Genomic DNA, 15106 nt, shown 5'->3' with positions numbered 1-15106 from the left:
ATCTTTTGGAATACAAAAGTTGTTTTATTCTTTTTTTTTTTTTTTTTTTTAATAAAAGTTATATTTATTCACGATGCTACATTTATTGCATTCCCTTAGAAAAATGGAGACTATTTATGTACCCAATTTGCACATATAAAACTTTATACAGATTATGTGTAGCACATAAAGGCCTCTGGTACAGCTAAAATCCTGACACTACAATTTGGGTAATCCTGCTTCAGGGTCTCCAGTTTATCAAGTCTGTCCATAGAAACTAAAAACTGGAATTACAGTCAGTCTTGCTGCTCACACTTAGAAATTATTTTAAATATAATAAAATAAAATGTTCAATTACTCTAAAACCCAAAAAAGTAAACTGGAAGGGGATACATTTTGTTACCAATTTCATTTTAACAGTATGACAAATTAACACATTATTTTGGCTGGGTCTTTTTTAAAAAAAATCACCTTAGTTAAAAGTTGTTTTATTCTGATGAAGTCCAATTTACCTATCTTTTATTTTGTTACTTGTGCATTTCATGTTGTTTCTAAGAAACTATTGCCTAACACAAGGTCATGAAGTTTTACTTCTGTGTTTTCTTCCAAGCATTTTATAATTTCAGCCTTTGCATTTAGGTCTATGACTTGGTTTGAGTTAATTTTTGTGTATGATATGAAGTAGGAGTTCAACTTTATTCTTTTGCAGCATCATTTTTTTTAAAAAACTATGCTTTCATATTGTGACTCTTTTTTTTTTTTTTTTTTAATTTTTATTTATTCATTTATTTATTTATTCATTCATTTATGGCTGTGTTGGGTCTTCGTTTCTGTGCGAGGGCTTTCTCTAGTTGTGGCAAGTGGGGGCCACTCTTCATCACGGTGCGCGGGCCTCTCACTGTAGCGGCCTCTCTTGTTGCGGAGCACAGGCTCCAGACGCGCAGGCTCAGTAATTGTGGCTCACGGGCGTAGTTGCTCCGCGGCATGTGGGATCTTCCCAGACCAGGGCTCGAACCCGTGTCCCCTGCATTGGCAGGCAGATTCTCAACCACTGCGCCACCAGGGAAGCCCACATATTGTGACTCTTGACCTGAATTATCATCATTATTTTCAAATAGTCTAAAAATTGCAAGCTACTTTTTATTGAAATACAGTTGACCTACAATATTATATTAGATTCAGGTGTACTGTATAGTGATTTGACATTTGCATACATTATGAAATGATCACCACAATAAGTCTAGTAACCATCTGTCCCCATACAAAAATATTATTGACTGTATTCCTTATGCTGTAACTTATTTATTGTATAACTGGAGTTTGTATCTCTTAATACCCTTCACCTATTTCACCCACCTCCCCACCTCTCTCTCTTCTAGTAGCCACCCATTTGTTCTTTGCATCTATGAGTCTCTTTTCATTTTGTTTCGTTTGTTTGTTTTCTTAGATTCTACATGTAAGTGAGATCAGGCATTATTGGTCTTTTTCTTCACCTGATTTATTTAACTTAGCATAATACCCTATTGATTCTTTTGCATGTAGCTATCCAGTTTCCCCAACACCATTTATTGAAGAGGCTCTCTTTTCCCCACTACATATTCTTACCTCCTTTGTCATAGATTTATTGATCGTATAAGTGTGCATTTCTTTCTGGACTCTGTTCTATTCCATTGATCTGTGTGTCTTTTTTTTGTGCCAGTATCATACTGTTTTGATACTTTTGTAGCTTTGTAGTGTAGTTTGAAATCAGGGAGGGTGATATCTCCAGGTTTGTTCTTCTTTCTCAAGATTGCTTTGACTATTCTGGGTCTTTTTGTGTTTCCATACAAATTTTAGAATTGTTTGTTCTAGTTTGGTAAAGAAGCCTTTGGGATTTGATAGGAACTGCATTGACTCTGTTAATTGCCTGGAGTAGTATGGTCATTTCAACATATTAATTATTTCAATCCATGAGCACAGTATATTTTTCAATTGTTTGTGTGGCTTCAATTTCTTTCATCAATGTCTTAGAGTTTTCTGAGTACAGGACTTTTACCACCTTGGTTAGATTTATTTCTAGGTATTTTATTCTGTTAAATGCAATTATAAATGGGATTGTTTTCTTAATTTCTCTTTTTGATAGTTCATTGTTAGTGTATAGCTATGCAACAGTTTCTGTATATTAACCTTATTGAATTCATTGGTGAGTTCTAATAGTTTTGTGGTGGTGTCTTTAGGATTTTCTATGTATTTATATATGTATATAAATTATATAGTATATACATATTTTATATATATGTATATATATATTTATATATATATTCATGTTATCTGTAAACAGGGACAGTTTTACTTCCTCCTTTCCAATTTGGATTTCTTTTATTTCTTTTTCTTGTCTCATTGCTGTGGCTATGACTTCTGATACTAGGTTGAATAAAAGTGGCAAGAGTGGGCATCTTTATCTTGTTCCTGATCTCAGAGTAAATGCTTTCAGCTTTTCACCATTGAGTATAATGTTGGCTATAGGTTTGTTATACATGGCCTTTATTATGTTGAGGTACATTCCCTCTATACCCATTTTGTCGAGAGTTTTTAATCACAAACAGATGTTGAATTTTGTCAAAAGCTTTTTCTACATCTATTGAGATGATCATTTTTTTTTCAATTTGATAATGTAATGTATCACATTGATTGATTTGTGAGTACTGAATCATCTTGTGTCACTGTGATAAATCCCACTCGATCATGGTGTATGATTCTTTAAATGTATTATTTGATTTGTTAATATTTTGTTGAGGATTTTTGCATATATGTTTATCAGTGGTGTTGGCCTGTAATTTTCTTTTTTTGTGGTCTCTTTTTCTGGTTTTGGTATTCAGGGTGATGTTAGCCGTGTAAGATGAGTTTGGAAGTGTTCCTTCCTCTTCAATTTTCCAAATAGTTTGAGAAGGATCGATGTTAACTCTTTAAATATTTGGTAGAATTCATCTATGAAGCCATCTGGGCCTGAACTTTGTTAAGAGTATTTTTTTTTTATTACTGATTGAATTTGTTAATTAATGATTGAGTAAATTAATATTAATTTATTTATTAATGACTGAATTTCATTACTTGTAATTGGGCATGTCATATTCGATTGGCCAAAAAGTTCATTCGAGTTTTTCCATTACATCTTACAGAAAAAGATGTATGTTTTCCCATACGTCTTACAGAAAAACCCAAACGAACTTTTTGGCCAACCCAATATTTTCTAAATTCTTCCTGATCAAGTCTTGGGAGATTGTACATTTCTAGAAATTTATTCATTTCTTCTAGGTTGGCACATAATTGGTTGTAGTAATCTGTTATGAGCCTTTGTATTTCTGTGGTGTCAGTTGTAACATCTCCTTTTTCATTTTTCATTTTTCATTTTATTTATTTGGGCCCTCTCTGTTTTCCTTGATGAGTCTGTCTAATGGTTCATCCATTTGTTTATCTTTTCAAAAAACCAGCTCTTAGTTTTATTGAGCTTTTTTCTCTCTCCCTCTTTTTTTTTTTTTTTTTTAAGTCTCTGTTTTATTTATGTCTGCTCTGATCTTTGTTATTTCTTTCCTTCTACTAACTTTGGATTTTGTTAGTTCCTTATTTTCTATCACTTTAGGTGCAAGACCAGATTGTTTCTTTCAGATTTTTTTGTTTCCTGAGGTAGGCTTGTATCACTGTCAACTTCCATCTTAGAACTACTTTTTCTGCATCCCACAGAGTTTGGATTGCTGTGTTTCCATTTTCGTTTGTCTTCAAGTATTTTTTTACTTCATTTGATTTCCTCTATTACTCATTGGTTGTTTAAGTAGCATATTGTTTAGCTTCCACCATGTTTGTGTTTTCTGTAGTATTTTTTTTTTCTTGTAATTGATTTCTAGTCTCATAGCGTTTTGATGGAAAAAGATGCTTGATATGATTTTAATCTTCTTAAATTTATGAAGACTTATTTTGTGGCCTAACATGTGATTTATTATGGAGAATGACCCATGTGCACTTGAAAAAAAATGTGTATTTGTATTCTGCTGTTTGGGGATGGAATATTTTATATGTATCTATTAATTTCATCTGCTCCAATGTGTCATTTAAGGGCAGTGTTTTTTTTTTTTACTAATTTTCTGTCTGAATGATCTGTCCTTTGATATAAGTGGGGTGTTAAAGTTTTCTACTACTGTATTACTGTCAGTTTCACCCTTCATAGTGGTTAATATTTGCTTTATTTATTTAGGTGCTCCCATATTGGGTGCATTTATATTTACAATTGTTATATCTTCTTGTTGGGTTGATCCCATTATCATTATGTCATGTCATACTTTGTTTCTTATTACAGTTTTTGTTTTAAAATCTATTTTGTCTGTCAGTGCTAACCCAGTCTTTTTTGTTTCAATTTTCATAGAGTACTTTTTTTTCATTTCCTTACTTTCAGTCTGTGTGTGTCTTTAGAACTGTAATGACTCTTGTAGAAAGCATATGTATGAATCTTAATTTTTTAATCCATTCAGCCACTCTATGTCTTTTGATTGGAGCATTAAGTCCATTTAAATTTAAAGTAATTCTTGATATGCATGTACTTATTGTCATTTTGTTAATTGTTTTTGGGTTGTTTCTGTAGTTTTTTTTTTTTTTTCTCCTTTCTTCTTTTGCTTCCCTTTTGATTTGATGGCTATCTTAGTGTTATGTTTAGATTCCTTTCTCTTTTTTTGTGTCTGTATCTATTTTAGGTTTTTGATTTGTGGTTACCCTGTGGTTCATATATAACAACCTATATACATATATATACACATATGTATTGTGTATGTGTGTGTATGTGTGTGATTATTTTAAGTTGATGATCTCTTAAGTTTGGAGGCATTCTAACCGCCTTATATTTTTACTCCCCCACCACCATGTTTAATGTTTTTGATGTTATATTTTTGTTTTTGTGTCCCTTAACTATTTATTGTGGATATAGATGATTTTACTACTTTTGTCTTTTAATCTTCCTACTTTATAAGTGGTTGATTTATTGTATGTTTGCCTTTATCAGTGAGATTTTTTTTCCTTTCATAAGTTTCATATTTATAGTTGTGGCCTTTTCTTTTCTTATTAAAGGAGTCACTTTAATATATCTTTTAGACCTGGTTTGGTGGTGCTGAAGTCTTTTAGCTTTTGCTTGTCTGTAAAACTTTTGATCTCTCTATGAAATCCGAATGAAAGCCATGCCAAGTAGAGTATTTTTGGTTGTAGGTTTTTCCCTTTCATCATTTTAAATATATTGTGCCACTCACTACCTTCTCGCCTTCAGAGTTTCTGCTAAAAGTCAGCTGATAGCCTTATGGGAGTTCCCTTATACATAACTTGCTGCTTTTAATAGCCTTATGGGAGTTCCCTTATACATAACTTGTTGCTTTTAACTTGCTGCTTTTAACATCCTCTGTTATCATTAATTTTTGCTATTTTATTTATAAAGTGTCTTGGCATGAACCTTCTTGTGTTCATCTTGTTTTGGAATCTCTGTGCTTCCTGGACTTGGACGTCTGCTTCCTTCCCCAAGTTAGGGACTTTTCAACTATTATTTCTTTAACTAAGTTATCTGCTCTTTCTTCTCTTTATTCTGTGACTCCTATAATGTGAATATCAGTTTGCTTGATGTTGTCCAAGAGATCTGTTAGACTATCCTAATTTTTAAAAACTCTTTTTTTTTTTTTTTCTGTTCAGCTTGGGTAATTTCCAGTAGTCTATCTTCCAGATTGCTGATCTGTTCCTCTGTATCTAATCTACTATTGATATCTTCTAGTAAATTTTTTTTATTGCAGTTATTGTAATCTTTGCTCTCTTTGTTTCTTCTTTATATTTTCTAGCTCTTTGTTGAACTTCTCACTCTGTTCATCCATTCTCCTGCATTTGGTGAGCATCTTTATAATCATTACCTTGAACTCTTTATTGGGTAGATTACTTATCTCCCCTTTGTTTAGGTCTTTTTCTGAGATTCGACTTGTTCCTTCATTTGGGACATATTTCTCTGTTGCCTCATTTTTCCCAGTTCTCTGTGTTTATTTCTACATGTTAGATCAGTCAGTTATGTTTCTTCTTCTTGGAGAAGTGGCCTTATGTAAGAGATATCCTATGTAGCCCAGCAGCATGTTCCCCTCTGGTCACCAGAACTATATGTCCTAGGGGTGTCCCATATATGGGCTGCATGTGCCCTCTGTTGTGGCAGGGCTGACTACCATGGTCGTGCTGGTAGGTGAGGCTGGCCCCAACCTGGTTCGCTGCGAAGCCACGTGTTGTGTGGTAGCTGCAGGCCTGCTAGGGGATGGCATGAGCTCCCCATGCAGTTGGTTGTACAGCCTGGGGGAAATAGGACTGCCGCTTGCCTGCTGGTGTGTGGGGCTGAGTCCTAGCATGGCTGTTTGCATGGTCCAGGTGGGCACTGAGCTGGCACTGGCCTGCTAGTGAGCATGGCCAAGTCTCCGGGCGGCTGTCCACACAGTCCAGGGAGGCATGAGTCTGTTGCTATCCCACTGATGGCTTGAGGGAGGATTCCAAAATGGGGATTGACAATGCTGGTGGTATTGCTGTAGAGTGAGCTCCCAGAAATGGTTGTTGCCAGCTACTCTATCCCCATGGGGAGTCCCAGTTACCTCCTGCCTCTCTGGGAGGCTCTCCAAGATCAGCAAGTGGGTCTGACTCAGGTTCCTCTCAGACTACTGCTTCTGTGCTGGGATTCAGAACATGTGAAGTTTTGTACGTGCCCTTTGAGAGCAGAGAGTTTGTTTCCTATAGCTGTCTGGCTCTCCCAAACATAAGACTTGCTGGTTTTCAAAGCCAGACATCCTGAGGATTTGTCTTCCTGGTGCAGGACCCCTAGGCTAGGGAGCTTAGTGTGGGGCTCAGGCCTCTTATTCCTTGGGGAGGAACTCTAAGATTTTGATATTCTTTTCATTTGTGGTTTGACAACCTGAGGAAGTGGGCTCTGACTATACCACATCTCTGCCTCTCCTATTCATCTTCTTGTGGTCCCTTCTTTATATGTTTAGTTGTGAAAAATCCTATATGCTAGTCTTCATGTTGTTCTCATGGAGAATTACTCTGTAAGTAGTTGTAATTTTGGTGTGTCCGTTGAACTCCAGGTGAGTTCATGGTCTTCCTACTCCACCATCTTGGCCACCTCTGCAAGCTATTTTTAATGATATAATTACAATTAGTAAAACTTGTATTCTCAAATACTTTGAGTTAAATTTTGTGTTGATTATTATTGTTAGACAGCAGTTTGGAACCACTTAAATTTGATACTCTTATCTATGTGAGAGCAATTGTGGCATAAAGCTAGAGATAAGTTCAGTGCCTGGCACATAATAAGTATTTAATAAATATTCATTGAACAAAAATGAATAAACCATACATTATTTGAATGTTTTCCTTGTTGCTTTTTAATTGGCATTTGGTTTAGAAAGTAACATGTACTTAACAATTATGGCTGAATAAATATATTTATAGGTTAACTCTACAAATTGCAATAACAGAAAATAAATTCAAATTAGTCTCTACATTCATATTTAAGTCTAAAATATACTGGACACATCTCTTACTACTTTTCAGATAATCACTATACAATGAACCATTCTTCAAGTGTCATCTGCAGAAATAATGTTACTGTTTATTACAGTGGAAGGGGGTCTTTACTTAAATAAATTTGGGACACATTGGGTCAAGTAAATTTAAATAGGCTTTTCTATTACAGGACTTCTCAGAGCTTTTTTATGAAAGTGTACCTTGTGTAAAGGGGGAGTAGTATGCAATGTTTTTCAAGTATACATGGCCATAGAAACTTAATTTGAATGAACATATAACAGAGCTAGCAAACCACAAACCACAACTTGGAAAATGCTACCACAGTGATTTTATTTTGTGGACATTAAGGAACTGGAGATCATCCATTTAATATTTCCATATACTCTATTTTGAATTCCAGTAAGAAAAAGCAACCAAGAGTATTATTATTGGTATCTGGAGTTGAATTTGCCAGGAATGAGAGCACAGCTTTCTCAGTAAAGATCTTGCCTTTGGAAACATCTTACCCCTTGACATCTCTCCAGAGTTAAGACTTGGCAGCCTCAAGGACACAACACAAGGTGTGTTTATTTGAATTAACATTTGGCAAAAGGTGTTTTGACTTGTGGTTTGTTTTCTTTCACTTTGTTTCTCGTGTTTTGGTTTGTTTGTTTTTGGCAATGAACTTGAGTTTGGAATTAGTTCTTTTTTATGGGAGGCAGGATTACCATGGGGAAATGTTTTTACTTGGATTTATTTTATGATTTTGGGTAAATCCAAGAAAATGAAGCAAGATCCATAAAACTATAAATTTTTATCTGATTAATTTGTTAAATCATTTAGTATTATTAATTGTCTATGAGAATTTGTTGCCACATTAAATATTTGGTCTCTCTTGATGTTTGATACACTATGATACTTTGATATATAACTATATGTTGATAATTATATATTGGTTAAAATCAATGTCCCTGCATAGTAAGTAGTGAACAAATTAAGATCATCATAAAATATCTATTATTCAACATTATTTTAAATCTTTCTTGATTAATTGGTACATCTATGTCTCACATGCTTTGTGGAGAGAGGAAATATGTTATAAAATGGAAGAAAATGGGCCCCCATTATATCTGTGACCCTATCTTCTACTCTCTTCTTCCACCCCTCATGCTAATTAGAACTCTTCAATAGCTCCCCATTTCACTCAAAATAAAAGCTAAAGCTTTGAAACTGGCCTGTATGTCTCTGAAAGACCTGGCTCCTTGTTACCTCTCTAATCTCATCCCTAACTACTCACTTGCTCAGCCATACTGTCTCCCTTGTTGTTATGTGAACATGCCAGGCGTGCTCCTATCTCAGGGTTTTTCCATTATTTTCTCTACTGAATTGCTTTCTCCCTGATATCTGCATGACCAATTTATTTACTTTCTTTTGGGTTGTTATTAAAAGGTCACTTTCTAAATGAGGTCTTATGTGGTCACCATCCAAAATATCCCTGCTCTGTGTTTTCTACTTAGCATTTATCTTATCTAATAAACTATGTATTTTATACTTATTTGCGTTGCTTACTGTCATTATCATTTGCAAGAATATTAGTTATTCCTATGAGGGTAAGGGTTTTTGTTTGCTCTGGTTTTATTCTAGCAACCAGAGTAGTCCCTGGCCTTTGATGAGTGAATGAATGAATGCTTAATTTAGCAAATATTTTTTAAGGACTTACCATGAACAGTACTAGTTGATGAGGATACAGAAATGAAATACACAATTCCTGCCCTCAGAAGTACACTTTGAAGGGAGGTAGAAATTGCAGCAGTATAAACAGAACTTTATCATTACTTGAGGAAGCAACATTTAATCAGACTGTGTTGGGCTCATGAAAGTCTTCCTGAAAAATGTAACCCTTTGAATCACTCAGATAGCCTAGGTTTTGCTGTAAGAACAAAGAAGCCCAAAGCTCAGTATCTTTCTTTTTTTAATTTTTATTTTATATTGGAGCATAGTTGATTAATAATGTGTTAATTTCAGGTGTACAGCAAAGTGCTTCAGTTATGCATGTACATGTATCTATTCTTTTTCAAATTATTTTCCCATTTAGGTTATTACAGAATACTGAGCAGAGTTCCCTTCCACTATACAGTAGGTCCTTGTTGGTTATCTATTTTTATTATAGCAGTGTACATGTCAATCCCATTCTCCCAATCTTAGCACAACAAATATTTATTTCTCACACAGACTACATGTCCAAATTGGACTGGTAGGGATTCACAGTGACCAAAGACACTGAAGCCTTCATCTGAATGTACTTCCATGATCACTGCAGAAGTGAGAAGAAAGAGTGGCTAGTTATGCACTGGCATGTAGAATTTCACTGGTCAAAGCAAATTGCTTTATTTCAAATGGGGGACTGTGAAGTACAATACTGGCCTCTACGCAAAGGGAAAGGAAAATTGGAAGATATGTGAACAGAATTAATGACTACCATGCCTTTCTACTGTTTTAAAGGAGTATAAGATACCCAAGTAAAGAAGTATTTGAAAGCATTTTCAGAGAAAGGAAGGACATGGGCAAAGCCAGTAAGCTGTTACATATTATGATCATTTCAGAAAACTACATGTAGTTAAAACTAGTTGGGGCATAGTGCATGCGTGGGGAAAGACAGATAAAGAGATTAGTGGGAAAACAGGGGTTAGATTATAACACACTATGGAATTAGAACTCTATCCTAAAGGACTTAGGGAACATTGAATGATATACCTCAGAGGAATTTCCTGATTAAATTTAATTTGTGAGAGATTATTCCTGTTTTTTGTTTGTTTTTTTTGTTTTTATTGAAGTATAGTTGATTTACAATGTTGTGTTAGTTTCAGGTGTACAGCAAAGTGATTTTATATATATGTGTATATATACATAGACATATGTGTATATATATATATATATATATAACTTTTTCAGATATTTTTTCCATTAAGGATTATAACAAGATATTAATATAGTTCCCTGTGCTATACAGTAGGTCCTTGTTGTTTATTTTATATATAGTAGTATATATATGTAGTAGTATAGTATATGTTAATCCCGTATTTGTATCATTTTTATTAGATTCCACATGTAAGTGATATCATATGATATTTGTCTTTCTCTGTCTGACTTGCTTCACTTAGTATGGTAATCTCTAGGTCCATCCATGTTGCTACAAATGACATTATTTCATTCTTTTTATGGCTAAGTATTATTCCATTGTATATGTATACTACATCTTCTTTATCTATTCATGTGTCGATGGACATTTAGGTTGCTTCCATGTCTTGGCTATTGTACATAGTGCTGCTGTGAACATTGGGGTGCAGGTATCTTTTTGAATTAGAGTTTTCATGTGAGATATTATTCTGGAATCAGTGTGGGGGATGGCTTTGAGGGGAGGAAAAACTGGAGACAGTAAGACCAATTATGATACTAATGCAGTAATGCTGGTGAGACCCTGGATAAAGACAATGACAGAGGAGATGAAAAGGAGGGGAACAAATGGTAAAAAGGCAGGAAAGTGTTTATGGGGTGGACTCCAGGGCACAGAGGAAGTAGGATACTTCTTACACTGGCAGTGTTTGTGCCTGAGCATGTGTATGTGGATTTTTGTTTAGTGTGTGTGTAAATGTGTATGTTGGTGTGTGTGAGAGAGTGAGAGTGAGCTTGCAAAGTCAGTTGACGTTACCTAAAGATCTATGTTTTCTTTGTGATTTGGTAAACAAACTCATGTGCCCAGACTGAAACGAAGATGGGTTTCAGGAGAGCCCTGCAAGCTGGAATGGCTACTGAGTCAAATGGGAGATGGGATCACCTTGGGGCTGAGAAGTTGCTGGGTAGTGTTCTGTATTTGTAAAATATCAGATTACACATTTTACAGCAAAAATTGCTTTGGGAAGTTCAGTTGCTTTTTTCTTTAAATTGTTTAGAGTTCAGCAATAATTTGAAAATAAACATTTTAAATGAGTTTGTGTATGCTATTTCCATTAGAGGGGCCCATGATATATAACCTATCCCCTGCTCCCAAATTTTGGTTAATGTGATAATGAAGACCCAATCTTTTTATAATAGAGGAAAATTTTCTAAAATTAGTGAGGTAGTTATCCAGTGCTTTTATAAAATCATTTTTTATGATAGACTGAAATAAAATACTATAATGTTATAGTGAAGTTTGATTTTCAAAAAGAAAATAGAGAAGTGATTGGAATACTTATATTTTTCTTAAAGTTTTTTGGAAGACGTTGGAATGTACTATAATTTAAAGATATTCTGAAATTGTATTTCTTGTTTGCCATTGTATGTTAGACCCATGGTCATTTTAAATATTTGGGATGATAAATTTATTACTGCAAATTCAAGTTTTGGTCATCGACAGAACCAGTTTTATCTAATGTCAGATTACTGCTCTAGTAGAAAGAACCATACTGACCTGCCCAATGCACGTGGTGGATATATGAGAGAAATTGTGACATATAGACTTAGAAATAACATCAAGAGTTTACAACTCCTGAACTCCTGATAAGGGAATATCAAAGAAGTCGTGGAAGTGTTGAACTGAGAAGATTCTTTTCTTAGACTGGAGAATAATTGGAGATTTCTGACAAAGATAAGAGATTCAGTTGTTAGTTTAAAAAATGGGGACTAGTGTTTAAGATTTTTGTTGTTGTTCAGAAGCCTTCCATTTTAGAAAGTATTTTTGCATACTGATTATGTACATATACTGTAAACATATAAGTGATAATCTATTTATTCAAAGTTTTCAACACATTAACAAGAAGACAGCATATGTAATTTGGCATTTTAAAAGTTATCCAAAGATACTTTTGCTGAAACCACTTAGCTGGTGATAGAAGATGGTTAGGAGACCAAATAATAGCAGAAAGGATACAATTTATATGTAATTAAGTTACACATAAGATACATATTATGAGACCATTCTTTTCTTTTTGTATCTCATTGACCTGTTAAATGAATGTGAGGTCTTCAAGTTCAGATTATTTTTTTTTGTCTAAAAAAACTTATTTGGACTGTATGGTGCCTCAACAGTGAGTAACTGATTAAGCCAGAATGTTGTAATGATACTAACAACATTTATTGAGCACTTACTATGTGAGAAGCACCATGTTAAGTACTTTAAATGAACTAGCTATTTAATTTTATGCTTAACAGCAGCCACATGGGATAGGAATTCTTACAGTACTGATTTAAAAAAATGGTAAATGAGCTTAGCTTCATAAAAAACTAAAAAGTAACAGAACCAGAAAGGAAACGAGTTAAAGCAGGGAAGAGTTAACCCATACTTTATCAGGCTCATATTCTTATAAAAGATAGAGAACTTATAGTAATATTTTAAAACTCAAAGCATTTTAAAATTAAGTTGATAATAATTAAGCATAAAATGTGGATGTTTTAACTTAATGTAACAGTCTTCTGAAAAATATCTACTCAAAAATATACTGTCTGCTATGTCCACAGTGTTCTAATTGTTTGAGATTATTTAGTGTACAAACAATTGTGGTACTACCTTCTAGTGGAGGGAAGTCAGAAAATAAGCAATAGACTAAATTTAATATGAAAAGAGCTTTTTAACATTTTAAAAGTAATAGTTGATAGGTCTAAGGTAAAAATAACTTTTCTGTTTCAACACTGATCATCTAATTGTTCATATTTTATATGCCTACATCAAATCATGAAAAAGGTGAAATATTGATTGCTATAATATGGTTATTTATTTTAAATATTATTGACCATTACTTTGAAGAAATCTCTCCCTTTCCTCCCTCCTTACACACTGAAGATGCAGCATTCCAAGAAAACAATTAAATGTCATTTGTAAAAGAACTTTATTTTATATAATTACAGAACTAAGTGCTCCAGGGCTTAAACAGAATGAAAGTGAAAATCTTAGGACATATGTTTCCTATGAAGGACACATTTAAGTGCATTTTAGCACCAAAATAACTGCAGATGCTCATGATTAAAGGTTCAGTCATCGTCTTTTTGTTTGCAATATATAGGGGTATGTTTATGTGTGTATGAGAAAAAGAGGAAGGGAAAGAATAAACATGAGAATGAGAATGAATAATGCCAAAGCTCCCTAGGTGCTTTTGTTTTAGTAGCTTCTCAGAATTCTACCTCTATAATTCAGGGAATTGACTAAACATTTACATATATTGTTAAAGTAAAGGATGCCATTTCTCTGTTCTATGTTTCTTCTATTTTCTCTCAAGTGGTCTCAGTATTACTATACTGGATATTCTTTTATGTAGCTGTCTCTAGTATACCGCTCCGTATCTACTTGGTAGACCATCTTACATCTATTCTTTCTTGTGTATGCTTTAAGGAGTTAAAAAATGGATATAGTTTATGAACTTCATTATTGAAGTAGTAATGATGTGGTACAGTGAAAAATTAAAATGTTCAACCACAAGGTCATTAACAAAGAATGAAAAATAATTAAGGGCAAAAGATGAAAAAAGGTTTTAAGATAAAATCGAAACTCAAGTATGAAAAGACCACTGTGTTGAGAGAGGCATAGGAAAGATTTTTGCAGAGGATATAATCTGTATTAAAAGCCCAGTTCTGTTAGGAACTAGACTTTTGTACTGAATGAGATAACATGAAAGTCTTTGGAACAGGCTGTAAAAAAGTTTTGGAAAAAGTAAAGGTAACAAAAGTGAAAAGTGTAGTTAAAAAATAAGCAGTAAGGAATATGATTCATTAGGGAGAATTTTGGACCAACCAGAGATTGTGATTATGGCCAATAATGTGAAAAATTTGGAAAACAATATTTTTTTCTTTATTAATTGCTTCATCAGTTTATTCATGCACTAAGAGTTGTTTACTTTCATAAAATCCCATTTTCCAATCTGAACTAAACAAGGCAAGTTTAAAGGCAGGGACTCAGAACAGTTCACAGCCCTTTCACTACATTCATTTCTAAATGCCTTATTTGAAAGAGAATGCCCTGGTTTATGATTTTCATATCTTTTTCCCTTTTAGAAAGAGGCAGATGGTATGAAAACTGGACTCCCTTATTTAAAGGGAATGTTGATATTTATAACCAAGCTTATCTCCAGCAAGATTTGTTTTTTGCAGCTGTTCCAGGTTGAAAAAAATATTATATTAAAGCCCTGGCTTGTTTTTCTTTCCATATTTGCGGGGGGGGGGAAATCTTCAGAATGTGAAAAAGTGATGTTTGATTTTAAACATGAATGCAATGTAAACTGTGATTTTTTGCTTCTATATGTGAATTTTCTGTTTGTATGCTGTGATGATATTACTCTTTTTGTTTCACTGATCTATTTCCTAGATACATCACACTTGAGAAATAATTTGCTCATCTTTTTCCTATCATCAAAGTATTCTAGGAAGTGTAGTAGATTTTCGCTGAATTAGCCTTTATTATTAAACAAACTATTTTCTAACTGTCCATTTTGATATGTTAGTCATTTTCTTTCTGCCCAGAGTGAGTATATTTTTCACTGGGAAATCAACTTTTTCTGTTCTTTTTTAATAGTTATATTATTTTCTGTAAGATATGTTTTTCTTTCTTACTTTCTATTCTTTGTTT

The 15106-nt window shown here is 33.8% G+C and overlaps 1 protein-coding gene across 4 annotated transcripts in view; it reads left to right on the top strand.

Annotated features, from left to right (window-relative positions):
* Positions 1-15106, top strand: part of TRIQK (triple QxxK/R motif containing) — a 104942-nt gene that overhangs the window by 10099 nt on the left and 79737 nt on the right. For 2 of the 4 annotated variants that reach the window (XM_068525533.1, XM_068525532.1), the window contains exon 2: positions 7934-8093. The exons of the other annotated variants lie outside the window; for them this stretch is intronic. The gene's annotated coding sequence lies outside the window, so the exon portion shown is untranslated. The remainder of the gene's footprint in view (positions 1-7933; positions 8094-15106) is intronic. 4 annotated transcript variants of the gene reach the window in all.

Source organism: Eschrichtius robustus, chromosome 17 (assembly GCF_028021215.1).
Source record: "Eschrichtius robustus isolate mEscRob2 chromosome 17, mEscRob2.pri, whole genome shotgun sequence".
Classification (NCBI taxonomy): domain Eukaryota; kingdom Metazoa; phylum Chordata; class Mammalia; order Artiodactyla; family Eschrichtiidae; genus Eschrichtius; species Eschrichtius robustus.
Note: the sequence above shows the minus strand (reverse complement) of the source record. Positions and strands in the feature narration are given on the sequence as shown.